At 48.7% G+C, this 15,029-nt stretch overlaps 1 protein-coding gene and 1 long non-coding RNA gene across 4 annotated transcripts in view; one reads left to right on the forward strand and one right to left on the reverse strand.

Annotated features, from left to right (window-relative positions):
- Positions 1-15,029, reverse strand: part of PRICKLE3 (prickle planar cell polarity protein 3) — a 99,066-nt gene that overhangs the window by 56,573 nt on the left and 27,464 nt on the right. The gene's annotated exons all lie outside the window — the stretch shown is intronic.
- The window catches only part of LOC134948532 (uncharacterized), a 175,978-nt gene continuing 173,175 nt past the window's right edge, over positions 12,227-15,029 (forward strand). Inside the window, exon 1 of the long non-coding RNA XR_010182969.1 lies at positions 12,227-12,436. This is a non-coding gene — a long non-coding RNA (uncharacterized LOC134948532). The remainder of the gene's footprint in view (positions 12,437-15,029) is intronic.

Here is a 15,029-nt window from a genome sequence, read left to right on the forward strand (position 1 = left end):
TATGCAAAGACTGTCCCCAATACCCCCCAAAAAATACAGCCCATTATTAAAAAAAAGTGGTGCAAGATGGAATTGTCCTTGAGCCCACCCACCCACTTTTATGTTGGGTATTAAACAGGATTTTTGTGGCTGAAGTGCTTGCTTTGTTTGAGCCTCCGCAAACCAGTTGTTCAGATCACTAATGAGGAGGTTGATGATGAGGGTGTTAATTACCTTATAATCTTTTAAAATACATTTCATGAACTGACTTAACATGGAGGAGGTGCCTAGATGGTTAATATCCCTAACTCTACTAACTTTGGCCTCACAAATAGAGCAGATGCCTTCACAAACATTGGGGGTCATTCCGAGTTGTTCGCTCGCAAGCTGCTTTTAGCAGCTTTGCACACGCTAAGCCGCCGCCTACTGGGAGTGAATCTTAGCTTATCAAAATTGCGAACGAAAGATTCGCAATATTGCGAAAAGACTTCTCTGTGCAGTTTCTGAGTAGCTCCAGACTTACTCTGCCAGTGCGATCAGTTCAGTGCTTGTCTTTCCTGGTTTGACGTCACAAACACACCCAGCGTTCGCCCAGACACTCCTCCGTTTCTCCAGCCACTCCCGCGTTTTTCCCAGAAACGGTAGCGTTTTTTCACACACACCCATAAAACGGGCAGTTTCCGCCCAGAAACACCCACTTCCTGTCAATCACATTACGATCACCAGAACGAAGAAAAAACCTCGTAATGCCGTGAGTAAAATACCTAACTGCATAGCAAATTTACTTGGCGCAGTCGCACTGCGGACATTGCGCATGCGCATTAGCGACTATTCGCTCCGTTGCGGAAAAAAAAAACAGAGCGAACAACTCGGAATGACCCCCATTGTCAGGATTTGGGTCAAAATAATCCCACACCCAAGAGGTGGCTTTTTTGGATTTATGCCCAGGCATCACAATCACTTTTTTTTTTTTTTTATCATGGGCAGGTACTGTTGCCACTTGTTGCTGACTTACACTAACAATATCATGACTATCCTTCCTCATTAGTGTCAGATAGTAGTTGTACACAATTGTTACCCTCATCCTACTCCATTTCCACTCAAGTATCCTCAATTTCTATTATGTCCACTCCTCATTACCATCTTTACTTGTACTGCTCATCCCCACATGTGCAGATGGTGCAGAAGTGGTGGAAAGAGGAGAAAGATGTATTAAGTGTTGGGAGAGATAAAGTGGAGAGATATCATGGGGCACATGTACTAATCCTTTGGTGGATATCCTATTAGCCCCGGCGATTTTTCCTGATGTTTCACTGATTATTTTTCTTTACAGGCTATCCAGATTGTTCGCCTGTACAAAAATGCCTTTTCTCCCGAAAACAGATAGGTTCAGTGAAACCTGTGTGTTTTCGGTAGAAACAGCCCCGTTTTTGCCTGAGGCAGGGGAAACAAAATCCCTGATGACCGGGATAACCTGCAGTGTCCCATGCCTGCTGCAGCAGGCTGGGACTGCAGGCATGGCGCCGCAGTCCAGAAGCTGTCACCAGGTGCGGAGACCCCCGCCTGAGAAGCCAGGGCTGCGCAGTGACCACCCCCCCCCCCTCTCCTCCGCCCCCGGCAGCTGTCACATGATGGGGGAGCGGCCATATGATCGGGGAAGCCGGAGGAGCAGCGCTGCATCGGGAGCGGTCAGCAGCCAGCACCCGGTGCAGCATCAAGAAACCCTCGATAAGCCATCGCTTGTGCTGACTTATCAGGGGTAATAGGATAGCCCCCGGCGGGACAATTAGCCCCGGTAAATTACTGGGGCTAATTGGATATCCCCCTTGGAGAGGGATAAACTGGAGATTATGAGGCAGATGTACTAAATCTTGGAGAGAGACAACGTGGGGAGAGATTAGGGGGCTGGGTGAGTGATAAAGTGGAGAGAGATTACAGGGCAAATGTACTAAACCTTGGAGAGAGATAAATTGGAGACAGATTATGGGGCAGATGTACTAAGAATTGGACAGTGATAAAGTTGAGTGAGATAAAGGACCAACAAACCAGCTCCTGTCATTTTTCAAATACAGCCTATAACATGGAAGTTAGCAGCTGATTGGCTGATACTTTATCTCTTTCCACTTTATCCCAGGCTTGATACATAACCCCCAATATCTAGTATACATTATAACCAAGCTCATTAAACATATCATAGGGATTGTAGTAATGGAGAGTCCGTTCGACATTGCCACGCGTGACCTGCTTAGATAATCTTGCGCATCCCTAGAAATATAAAATTTTGCCAATAATGGGGGAAGGAAGAACAGTTAAAAAAAAACAACACAAAAAAAAATAAAAATTTAAATTTCAATTTGTTTATGCCATGCACGTTACATGTGGCTATACTATCTCCTATATAATAGCCCTGTGATTCTGTGCCTGGCCCTGGGTCTCTAACGCTGGGCGTGGCTAGGAGCTCTCATTGGGTTAGTGGCAGGTCTATCACACCCAGTCCACAGCTGATTGGGCGAGAATCGCCCTCCCACACAGGTTACATCCAATGGGAGGCTCTGCCCTTTGCCTGCTGTGTTTTCACAGAGCAGGATTAGCAATGGGGCTGATGGAGCTGCAGCTCCAGCCCCTCACCCCAAAATAGCCCCACTGCATCTGCAACAACATACCCTCCAATAATTTACACATAAACATTGATACAAATTCAAAAAGGGGGCGTGGCCATGGGTACAGCACCTTGACCACGCCCCTTTTACAAAACTTTCAATGGAAGCTTGGAGAGTCAAAAAACGGCACAGACCATAAAAAAAGGGACTGTACCTGCCAAAAAGGTGCAGCTGGAGGGTATGCCACTGCATCTGCAGCAAGTCTCTGCGCTGTAGATAGGGGAACAAACATCCTTTTACTGCAGCGTCCTATGGGGGTCATTCCGAGTTGTTCGCTAGCTGCATTCGTTCGCTGTGCAGCGATCAGACAAAAACTCAGCACTTACCTTTGAGAAAGTCACGTGGAGTGTGATGAAACCGGTTAGGACTCCTCAATTCTTTTTTACCTACTGGACTTCTACACTCTGCCTAACAAGCATTTTGCATGACAAGCACTTTCATCTATACTAAGAGACCGATATTGGCCTTGCAGCCCCTGCAGCGGCATATTATTCTCTGCACGCCGCAGCTGACATTGAGGCCTGCCGAGCAGCATTGGCAACTCAGTCTCCATAGCGGCTCCTTTATACCTCCAGCAGCGTCTCCATGTAGGACTCCGCCCGGTGCAAGCTTTGCACTCTCCCTCCCAGTGACAGCTACGTGGTGGGCAATGCAGGATAATCTAACCGAGGGCGCTCCGTTAGAAACCAGCCCACGGGAGAGGTCATTTTGACTTTATCTGACATCGGAGCATTTCTACATAAAGGAGCTCCATTAATACATTCATGGGACTGCAGTTACCAGTTTAAAACTTATGAATTACTCCACATTCTAACAATTCATTCATATCCAGGATACAATACTGTTTCTACTTGTTGGATACAAATGTTGCATATTGTTACTGCTCACACCACAAGTGCTTGTTTTATCTGATATCCAGTACAGGGTATTTTACTATTTTCCTTATAAGGTTTAAGTCCAGACTATATGTTTTATTGTATGAAATGTCTTTTTTTGTCATATTAAATTTTCTTTATAATTTATCTCAGCATACGTCAGTTATTGTTCATGTTTCCAATTTCATTGCGCAGCTGAGTTATTTTTTCAATCTAGTTTCCTTCAATTAGGCAAATACACAGTGCCTACACAGCAGCGCATTGAAATTGGGGAATTTTTTTAAATAGAACAATTTATTATGAAGCGCTTTCAGCAGTTTTTGTTTGTTTTAGTGTTCAGCCAAACGCAGGACGTGTTCATGACGTCAAATCAGGAACTGAATGGTCTGAAGTGATCACAAGCGCTGAGTAGGTCTGAAGCTACTCTGAAACTGCACAAAATATTTTTCTACCCGCTCTGCGATCCTTTCGTTCACACTTCTGCTAAGCTAAAATACACTCCCAGTGGCCAGCGGCATAGCGTTTGCACGGCTGCTGAAAACTGCTAGCGAGGGATCAACTCGGAATGACCACCAATGTCTTGCTGCCAGTTCACCTCACCCATTCCGTATCAACAATCCCCACTCCCTAGCCGCTCCGCAGGTTGAACATAGATGTGAATGAAAGCGGCACAGTGGAAGCCTTTCATAGGCCTCCCTGCGCCGCATACTCTCTGAGCCCCGGAGCCTCTTCTGTGCATGAAGTCACAGAAGTGCCTCCCAGCCACAGCCATGCCCAGATCCCCAGAGGCCCTGACTCCGCAACACAGCGCCTGGCCTGCCGGCCAGGAAGCCCCGAGATGGTTAATGTAGTGGATAGAGAGGGTGATATCGCGGAGGGTAATGTATGGCCGCTGAATTAATGTAAAAGGTGACAGTGCTGTGCAGTGCAGTGGGTGTGCAGTCAGGGCCGTTGCTAGACTGTTCGCCGGCCCCCTGAAAACTATACATTTGCACCCTCGCATACTTTACAAACGCACAGCGCACATAATGACCCCTGTAGTAGAGACACTTACACATGTAATGCCCCCTGTACCAGAGACGCTTACACATGTCACGCCCCCCTGTACCAGTGACGCTTACACAAGTAACACCCCCTGTAGCAGTGACGCTTACACACGTAACGCCCCCTGTAGCAGTGACGCTTACACACGTAACGCCCCCTGTACCAGTGATGCTTACACACGTAACGCCCCCTGTACCAGTGACGCTTACACACGTAACGCCCCCTGTACCAGTGACGCTTACAAGCGTAACGCCCCCTGTACCAGTGACGCTTACACACGTAATGCCCCCTGTACCAGTGACGCTTACACACGTAAACGCCCCCTGTACCAGTGACGCTTACACACGTAACGCCCCCTGTACCAGTGACGCTTACAAGCGTAACGCCCCCCTGTACCAGTCACGCTTACACACGTAACGCCCCCTGTACCAGTGTCGCTTACACATGTAATGCCCCCTCTACCAGTGCCGCTTACACACATAACGCCCCCTGTACCAGTGTCGCTTACACACGTAATGCCCCCTGTCCCTCAATCCGAGTTGTTAGCTCGCTAGCTGCTTTTAGCAGCATTGCACACGCTAGGCCGCCGCCCTCTGGGAGTGTATCTTAGCATAGCAGAATTGCGAACGAAAGATTAGCAGAATTGCTAATAAATAATTCTTTGCAGTTTCTGAGTAGCTCCGGACCTACTCACGAATTGCAATCAGCTCAGTCCGTTTAGTTCCTGGTTTGACGTCACAAACACGCCCTGCATTCGGCCAGCCACTCCCCCGTTTCTCCAGACACTCCCGCGTTTTTCCCTGACACGCCTGCATTTTTTTGCAAACGCCGGGAAAACGCTGAGTTGCCGCCCAGAAATGCCCCTTTCCTGTCAATCATTTACTGAACACCAGTGTGAATGAAAAGCGCAGCAGAAGCCACAGCAAAACAGCTATGTTTTGTGTTAAATTACTAAGCGCATGCGCTCTGCGTACCATGCGCATGCGCAGTTAGCAACAAATCGCAGCATAGCGAAAATCGGCAACGAGCGAACAACTCGGAATGACCACCCCTGTACCAGTGACGCTTACACACATTATGCAGCAGTCACACATACACGTACGCACACAACAGACACATATATATACACATACATACTGTACATACATTACACACATACACAGTCACACATATATACAGTATACACAGACACTGTATATACACACACATATTCACTCTCTTTCCAGACACTTATCTAATGAAGTCTGGCTGGCCGAAGCTGTAACAGCTCATCGTCCTGCTGCAGCATGGTCCCGTGTAGCTCCGCCCCTTACTTCCATCTAGCTCCGCCCACTTGGCCTCCCTCCCGGCCACTGAATGTCACACAGGGGAGGGGAGGGGGGAGAGGAGGTTTTGTGCTGATGGCGCCGAGGGGGAGAGGAGGCTTTGTGCTACCAGCGCTGAGGGGGAGAAAAGGTTTTGTGCTTCCGGCGCTGCTGCATGTTTGACAGCAGCGAGCAGCAGCAGCAGGGATAGCAGCAGAAACTCAGCACAGGAATGCAGAGCAGGGAGAACGTCTCTCCTTCCTGGTGCCTCCCTGCACTGCATCCCTTTGCTGAGCGGCTAGCGCCGGACCTGTGTGCAGTGACACTGACACTGCACAGCACTCTCACCTTTTACATTGATTCAGCCAGTCACTCAGTTCTGCCAGCCAGTCTCTATTGTTAGCACTAGTGTCCCAACGCGCCATATTACAGGGAAGTAGACACACTAAATAAACTACAGCGCCCAGCAGCCCTTAGCGCCGAAGCATTCCGGCCCTTAGGGCTGCTGGGAGCTGTAGTTTATTGAGTGCATCTTCTTCCCTGTAATGCGGCGCGTTGGGACACCGGCGCTAACAATAGTGACTGGCTGCTGTGCGAGTCTCCGGGAGAGCCACTGCCAAAGGGAGGACAGCAGCTTAGCTGCTGACAGGAGGAGAAGCAGGATAAGCATTACTCAACCCTCCCCCACTTACAGTACCTCCGGCCCCATCCGTGGCACCCCCACACCCCCCCTCCAGCACCCGCGGTAGCTTCGGGCCCCTCCCCCACCTTCAGCAACCCCACACCCGCCCCTCCCCCCACACCACCGCATCCGCCCCTCCCCCACCCGGGGCACCCCCGCAACTGCTCCTCCCCCCACCTGTAGTGGCTCCGGACCACCACCCATGGCACCCACGCACCCTCCCCCACCTGTGGCACCACTGCTCCAGACCCTCCCCCACCTGCATCACCACCGCAACCGCCCCTCCCGTGGCACCCCAGGGTCCCATCCGCATCTTCCCCGCACCCGCCACTCCCCCAACCATAGCACCTACTAGGTGATTCACCAGGCTTTGCGTGCGCTGTTCACGCCGTTGCAAGGGGCTTCGACCCCTTAACCATTGCACGCCCTTTGTCCGTGCAATATTTAACCACTCACACAATTATGATTGGATATAATACTCCATATAATAAAAATATTGCACGCCACAAGGGTGTGTAAGGGTTAAGGGGGCGTAGCCCCTTACGACGGTGTGAAGAGCCCCCGTAGGGCGCCATGAATCACCTAGTTATACATACATACACTCACCACCAATGTGCCGCATATGACTACCACACAGAAGTAGTTGGGAAAGTAGAACGGATGTGAGGCACTAGGTCAAAATGCATTCTGGGGTCCAAAGACATTTTTGTAGACCACTTATTTGAGTGCATGAATTTAAGCAGCATAACATATTATGCTTATTCTTTGCTGGATAACGGTTTTCAGGATAAGGATTGCAATACTTAAATGACCATACATTTCACTACCTATTTAACTAAAACATTTGTATTTTCCATTATCTGAGGTTATATATAAGTGCTTATTTGCCTATGCCAATTTTAGATGTTAAATTTCTTGCTTGCTCAGTTAAATTTCATAAATAGACAGTAACAGAACAGCGCCACCTAGCCGCCATTAGATCACAGCATTACCAGTTGAATAAAAATGAGGAGTTGCGTTATAAATAAGGGGCCTGATTCAGACCTGAAAGCAGGTTTGTGGCCGCACGTAGATTCACGATTCTGCGGCTACGCAAGGTCCATTCTGCACATGTGCAGGTCGGGCCTTGCGATCTCACCCGCACTTCCCCTCTGCTCAGGGCCGGATTAACAATGGGGCGGATGGAGCTGCAGCTCCAGGCCCCCCATTGAAAATAGGCCCACAGCAAACTGACAGCATTGACAAGAAAAAACTTTTTCCTGTCACATACTGCCAGCGGCCTCCTCTCTCCCATGCCCCCTTCTACGGCTCCATCGATCTCACCTGCCACGGAGCCGTGCAGGCAGTGTGCTGGCCGCCCCTCCCTCTCCAGTCTCTCCTTCTCCGGGGTCCTGCTGTCACTCACAGGCCCAAGCTCCGCCCCCAGACTGCACGGGCCACGGGGAGCTGCTGCTGCAGGAAACCTGGCAAGTGCAGTGATGGCTTCTTGATTAATATGTGTATACAGTTTGTGTGACGTGTGTAGTGAATGTGTGTGTATATGTGGTGGTGGGTGGGTGGGTGTGTATAGTGTGTACTGTGTGTATATGTGGTGGTGGTGTGTGTGTACTTTGTGTGTGTGTACTGTGTGTATATATATATATATATATATATATATAGTGATGGGGGTGTGTGTGTACTTTATATGTGAAGTGTTTAGTCACTGTAGTGGGTTCTGTGTGTGTGTTTAGTGTGTATATATGGTGGTGGGTGGGTGTACTTTGTGTGTCTGTAGTGTGTACTGTATGTGTATATGTGGTGGTGGGTGTGTGTGTTTGTGTATATGTGGTGGTGGTGGGTGTACTTTGTATGTCTGTAGTGTGTACTGTATGTGTATATGTGGTGGTGGGTGTGTGTGTTTGTGTATATGTGGTGGTGGTGGGTGTACTTTGTGTGTCTGTAGTGTGTACTGCATGTGTATATGTGGTGGTGGGTGGGTGTGTTTGTGTATATGTGGTGGTGGTGGGTGTGTATATAGTGTGTACCAGTGGTCGAAATGGAGTGGTATATTTTTTAATTAAATGAAAGTGTTCATGTTAAGCTTCTTTTGCAGGGAGCTGCGCCCTACCCCTTTTAATCACTAAAGGACTGCCTTCTCCATCCGCCGCGCTGTCACTTCTCCCCCGCAGCACTGTTACTCCTCCCCCTGCCGCGCTGATAGCTCTCAGCTGAAGGCGGAGACAGGGTCAGCATGCAGCAGGGAGGAGCAGCCAATCAGATCCTGCGGTGTCTCCTGCCAGTCCTCCGGCATGGTTTGATTCTGCCTCACCACGGCGCTGCGCGCTGACCTGGGCTCCGCCGTCAGCATCAAGAGACTGGCCCTGCTGATCCGGCACAGTGCCCTCCTCCGCAACGGTGAGTGCCGCTCTGCATCTGCCCTGTGCCTGTCCTTCCCTTCCTCCCAGTGCTCTCTACCTGGTGCAGTGTGTCTCAGTGCTCTCTACCTGGTGCAGTGTGCCTCAGTGCTCTCTACCTGGTGCAGTGTGCCTCAGTGCTCTCTACCTGGTGCAGTGTGTCTCAATGCTCTCTACCTGGTGCAGTGTGCCTCAGTGCTCTCTACCTGGTGCAGTGTGTCTCAGTGCTCTCTACCTGGTGCAGTGTGTCTCAGTGCTCTCTACCTGGTGGAGTGTGTCTCAGTGCTCTCTACCTGGTGCAGTGTGTCTCAGTGCTCTCTACCTGGTGCAGTGTGTCTCAGTGCTCTCTACCTGGTGGAGTGTGTCTCAGTGCTCTCTACCTGGTGCAGTGTGCCTCAGTGCTCTCTACCTGGTGCAGTGTGCCTCAGTGCTCTCTACCTGGTGCAGTGTGTATCAGTGCTCTCTACCTGGTGCAGTGTGTATCAGTGCTCTCTACCTGGTGCAGTGTGTATCAGTGCTCTCTACCTGGTGCAATGTGCCTCAGTGTTCTCTACCTGGTGCAGTGTGTATCAGTGCTCTCTACCTGGTGCAATGTGTCTCAGTGCTCTCTACCTGGTGCAGTGTGTCTCAGTGCTCTCTACCTGGTGCAGTGTGTCTCAGTGCTCTCTACCTGGTGCAGTGTGTCTCAGTGCTCTCTACCTGGTGCAGTGTGTCTCAGTGCTCTCTACCTGGTGCAGTGTGTATCAGTGCTCTGCCTGGTGCAATGTATATAACGTGCTCTACCTGTGGTGCAATATGTATAACGTGCTCTACCTGTCGCAGTGTGTATAGGATGTTCTACCTGGTGCAATGTGTATTAGGTGCACTACTGTGTGGTGTAATGTGAATTTCGGCTTATTCAGTGTTCTATAATGTGAATTTCTGCTCGTACTGTGTGCTATAATGTGAATTTCTGCTTATTCAGTGTTCTATAATGTGAATTTCGGCTTATTCAGTGTTCTATAATGTGAATTTCGGCTCGTACCGTGTGCTATAATGTGAATTTCGGCTCGTACCGTGTGCTATAATGTGAGTTTCAGCTCGTACCGTGTGCTGTAATGTGAATTTCGTCTCGTACCGTGTGCTATAATGTGAATTTCGGCTCATACCATGTGCTATAATGTGAATTTCGGCTCATAACGTGCTATAAAGTGAATTTCGGCTCGTACCATGTGCTGTAATGTGAATTTCGGCTCGTACCGTGTGCTGTAATGTGAATTTCGGCTCGTACCATGTGCTATAATGTGAGTTTTGGCTCGTACCGTGTGCTATAAGGTGAAAGGGGCACCAGTACTAGACAGTATAAGGGGTTCTACTACACTGGACATGGCCCCTTTTGGGTGACCACGCCCCCTTTTCTGGAGCGAAGGCGCGCGCATAATTGCATCCTTGACTTTTCCATATCCCCACTTCAAAATTTCCACTTCGACCACTGGTGTGTACTGTGTGTGTTTGTGTATACGTGGTGGTGTGTGTGTGTGTGTGTGTGTGTGTGTACTTTATGTGTTTATATGTGGGGGGGTGTACTTTGTGTGTGTAGTGTGTACTATGTGTGTATATGTGGGGATGTGTGTACTTTATATGATGGGGGTCTGTGTGTATATGCTATGTTTGGGAGGGCTACGCTAACACCTATTTGTTATATGAGTAGCAGCTGAGGAGGGAAGGGGTTCCACCAGCCCATAGAAATTGGATGCTTAGCGTATTTAACTGTCAGCGCTCACTCCTAAACAAATAATATCACATATGCAGTTTACTTTTAAATTCTGGTATACTCCAATTTATTAGGTTATAAAGCATAAAAATTAAAAACACAATATTATTTACAGTTTATATGGTTTATATAATGCTGATGGTCCTAATACTCGGGACTAACTAGGGTTAAAACTTTTTTAAAAAAAATACCCTCCTCAGGTCCAGATGTCGGCGGTGCTGTTGGCAGGTCCATGTGGCAGGCGGCTGTGCTATTGGCAGGTCCGGGCAGAAGGCGGCGGCTCCAGCAGGCGATGAGTATGGGCGGGTTCGGGCATTCCAGGCCGGCGGCGAGGTTTATGCTGTGCGGCACAGCGTGACCTCTAACACCATTTCACGCTGCGCAGTGCACACAGCCGCACTGCCAGGGGCAGTGGGAGCCGAGCAGCATCTGAGCCGTGTGCTGAATTGGCTCAGACGCTGCCTGGCATTAAAAAAAAAAAAGCGTTGGCCCAAGTACCGGGATTGTAAACCCCATTTTAGGCCAAAATCCCAGGATACTGCCGATCCCGATCCCAGGATTGGCCACCATATGAGTAACAGGTGTAGCTGTGTGAGTATAGTAATGGGTGCTGCTGTGAGTACAGTAATGTCTTGCCCCCCCCCCCACCCCCCCTCCACATCACTAGTCACACCCTTGGTGGCCCCATATAATAGGCCCTTTGTAAATTTCAGCTCCAGGCCTATGTGGACCTTAATCTGGCACTGCCCCTGCTGCTGACTGATCGACAGGCAGTGGCGTTGAGGAGGTTGGGAGGGGGCAGGGGGAGACTTGTGTTCCCAGAAATAGGGTCATGTCGTCCCTGTTTTCTGGGAGGGGAGAGCCACGGATCTGCAGGCTACCATGTAGACTTCTTGGCTTCACAGCTCCGCTTCCACCGGTCAGCTGAGTAAACTGGAGCTGGCCACGTTGGATCCCAGCTTGCGATGTCGATTGCAGTCATGGGATCTCAGCTACTTGAGGAGACGTCTTTTAATGAGACGTCTCCTGCATGCCCCTCATGGAGATTGGATGGAAGTACAATGCTGCTTGCATGCAGCACTGCATTTTCATCCATCTCTGAGGCCCAAAGTGCACTTGCTTTGGCCATGTGTGTCATACAATGCACAGGGAGCACTATTTGAGTGTAAGCTCTCCTTTAGCAGAAGCAAAAGATTTTAAAGAAGATTCTCAGAACAAAGGTTACTTAGCTACAGAGATAAACCTTGAAAAAAAAAAAGATGGAAGGCTTTAGACAAAACATCTGTTCTGCGACATTACTCTTATCATCTGGATGCATAACCCCAAGGGCACAATTATATCAATACGTATATGATACGACTGCTTAAAATATATAGTCGAGGTTTAGCAATAAAGGTCCTAATTCAGACCTAATCGCTGTTGTACGAAATCGCACAGCGGCCGATTATGGAATGACTGCGCATGCATACGGATCGTAATGCGGAGGCACTAGGCCAAACTGCGAAATAATCTGTTTTTTTTTATTGCTAGGTGAACGCAGGCTAGGTGAATGACAGGAAGGAGACTTTTGTAGGGTGGTAACTGGACGTTTTCTCTAGGAGTGTCTGGGAAAAACGCAGGCGATACCAAACGTTTTCTGGGACCCTCCCTGTGTGACGTCAGCTCCGGCCCCGATCAGCCTGTTTGTATCGCACTGTAGGAGGAGTAAGTCCTGGGCTACGCACAGACTGGAAAAATCATTCGATGGTGAGTGAGTTGCGAACGGATTTGCAGATGTCCGCTGTCTGGCGAAATTTTTGTACGGCATGTGCATGCATTCGCACACTTGCATAGGGTGGGTTTTCACTCTCTACGGGCGGCGGCTATCTGATCGCAGACCTCTACAAAAACTCTGAGGAGCGGTCAGGTCTGAATTAGGCCCTGAGTCTGGGAAATTCTCTCCCCATAAAATCCGCAGCAGTAAAGAATTAAAGTTGATCCAATTAAATACATTTTGCAGTGGGTGAAATAAGACAGAAGCCTGATTTATATTTAGGGGGTAATTTAGGAAAGTTTATAAAACCATAATTCTATTAAACAATTTAGCAATTTTGCTATTGATTACTGCTGCAATGCCCATTGGCGTTTCTATCATGGGTGCAATGTGGGCGGTGCACACGGGACCCTGGGTACGCCCCCACCTCTCTTAAAACGCCCCTGGCAACACCTGAGATATTACAGGCATGTCTGGCTAGTTCACTAAGGGGATGGCGATCAGTGGTGCCGAGAGAGGGTGGGAGAGGGTACAAATTACCTGGGCCCAGGTCTGATGGAGGGGCCCAGTGAGGGTCCAGTAGGGGGCCCAGGCTCCTCCCCCTTACCTGTCAGAAGCAGCTGCAGCTCTTCTCCTCAGGCCAGCACATACATACTAGCCCGCTTTCCCCTTTGGGCAAAGACCAGCCAGAGAGGCTGATCCCTCCACAGAAAGAAGGAGCTCCTCCCATTCATCTTGACAAAGGTTTTTCTATGTGCCTGCACGAATCCACAGCTGGGTCCAAGCCCTTTTACCATCACAATACTATTTTCTGATCACCAGGATCATAGGCAATCGCAGTGGGGACCCCCTCCTCTTGGCAAATGGCTCAAATTATGACAACAATAGCAATGGTCTATAATATGATCATGCAGTTTAAGGGACAGAGCAGAACTGCTGCACATGCCCAGTGGTAGCAGCTTGGTCTACCAAGTATGTCTTCAGTCAGTACACTGGACCAGAAAGTAGCTACCAGGAAAAAGAGACAGGAGCCTTACTATGAGGTGGGAGAATGTGTGCTTAGAAAATGCAGTATTGGTTCTATTATGTTTGTGTACTTATTTATTAATTAATTTATGTATTATAGTTAGTGATGAGCGGGTTCGGTTTCTCGGAAACCGTACCCCCCCGAACTTCACCCTTTTTACACGGGTCCGAGGCATACTCGGATTCTCCCGTATGGCTCGGTTAACCCGAGCGCGCCCGAACGTCATCGTCCCGCTGTCGGATTCTCGCGAGATTCGGATTCTATATAAGCAGCCGCGCGTCGCCGCCATTTTCACTCGTGCATTGGAAATGTTAGGGAGAGGACGTGGCTGGCGTCCACTCCGTTATTGTTGAACTTGATTGTGCTTTATTGCTTAATTGTGTGGAGGGCTGGGGAGCAGCTGTATAATATAGGAGGAGTACAGTGCAGAGTTTTGCTGATCAGTGACCACCAGTTTTATCCGTTCTCTGCCTGAAAAAAACGCTCCTTATCTGTGCTCAGTGTGCTGCATATATCTGTGCACACACTGCTTAATTGTGGGGACTGGGGAGCAGCTGTATTATATAGCAGGAGTACAGTGCAGAGTTTTGCTGACAGTGACCACCAGTATACGTTGTCTGCCTGAAAAACACTCCATATCTGTGCTCAGTGTGCTGCTTTATTGTGGGGACTGGGGACCACCAGTATAATATTATATAGGAGGAGTACAGTGCAGAGTTTTGCTGACCAGTGACCACCAGTATATAATATATAGCATTACGGTACAGTAGGACATTGCTGTACCTACCTCTGTGTCGTCAAGTATACTATCCATCTAGATTCTATACCTGTGGTGCATTTCAGTTGTGCAGTTTGCTGACACAGTGACCACCAGTATATATAGCAGTACGGTACGGAAGGCCACTGCTCTACCTACCTCTGTGTCATCATTAAGTATACTATCCATCTACATTCTATACCTGTGGTGCATTTTAGTTTTGCAGTTTGCTGACACAGTGACCACCAGTATATATAGCAGTACGGTACGGAAGGCCACTGCTGTACCTACCTATGTGTCGTCATTAAGTATACTATCCATCTACATTCTATACCTGTGGTGCATTTTAGTTTTGCAGTTTGCTGACACAGTGACCACCAGTATATATAGCAGTACGGTACGGAAGGTCACTGCTGTACCTACCTCTGTGTCATCATTAAGTATACTATCCATCTACATTCTATACCTGTGGTGCATTTTAGTTTTGCAGTTTGCTGACACAGGGACCACCAGTATATATAGCAGTACGGTACGGAAGGTCACTGCTGTACCTACCTCTGTGTCATCATTAAGTATACTATCCATCTACATTCTATACCTGTGGTGCATTTTAGTTTTGCAGTTTGCTGACACAGTGACCACCAGTATATATAGCAGTATGGTACGGAAGGCAACTGCTGTACCTACCTCTGTGTCATCATTAAGTATACTATCCATCTATATTCTATACCTGTGGTGCATTTTAGTTTTGCAGTTTGCTGACACAGTGACCACCAGTATATATAGCAGTACGGTACGGAAG

This window comes from Pseudophryne corroboree, chromosome 8 (assembly GCF_028390025.1).
Source record: "Pseudophryne corroboree isolate aPseCor3 chromosome 8, aPseCor3.hap2, whole genome shotgun sequence".
In the NCBI taxonomy this organism is placed as follows: domain Eukaryota; kingdom Metazoa; phylum Chordata; class Amphibia; order Anura; family Myobatrachidae; genus Pseudophryne; species Pseudophryne corroboree.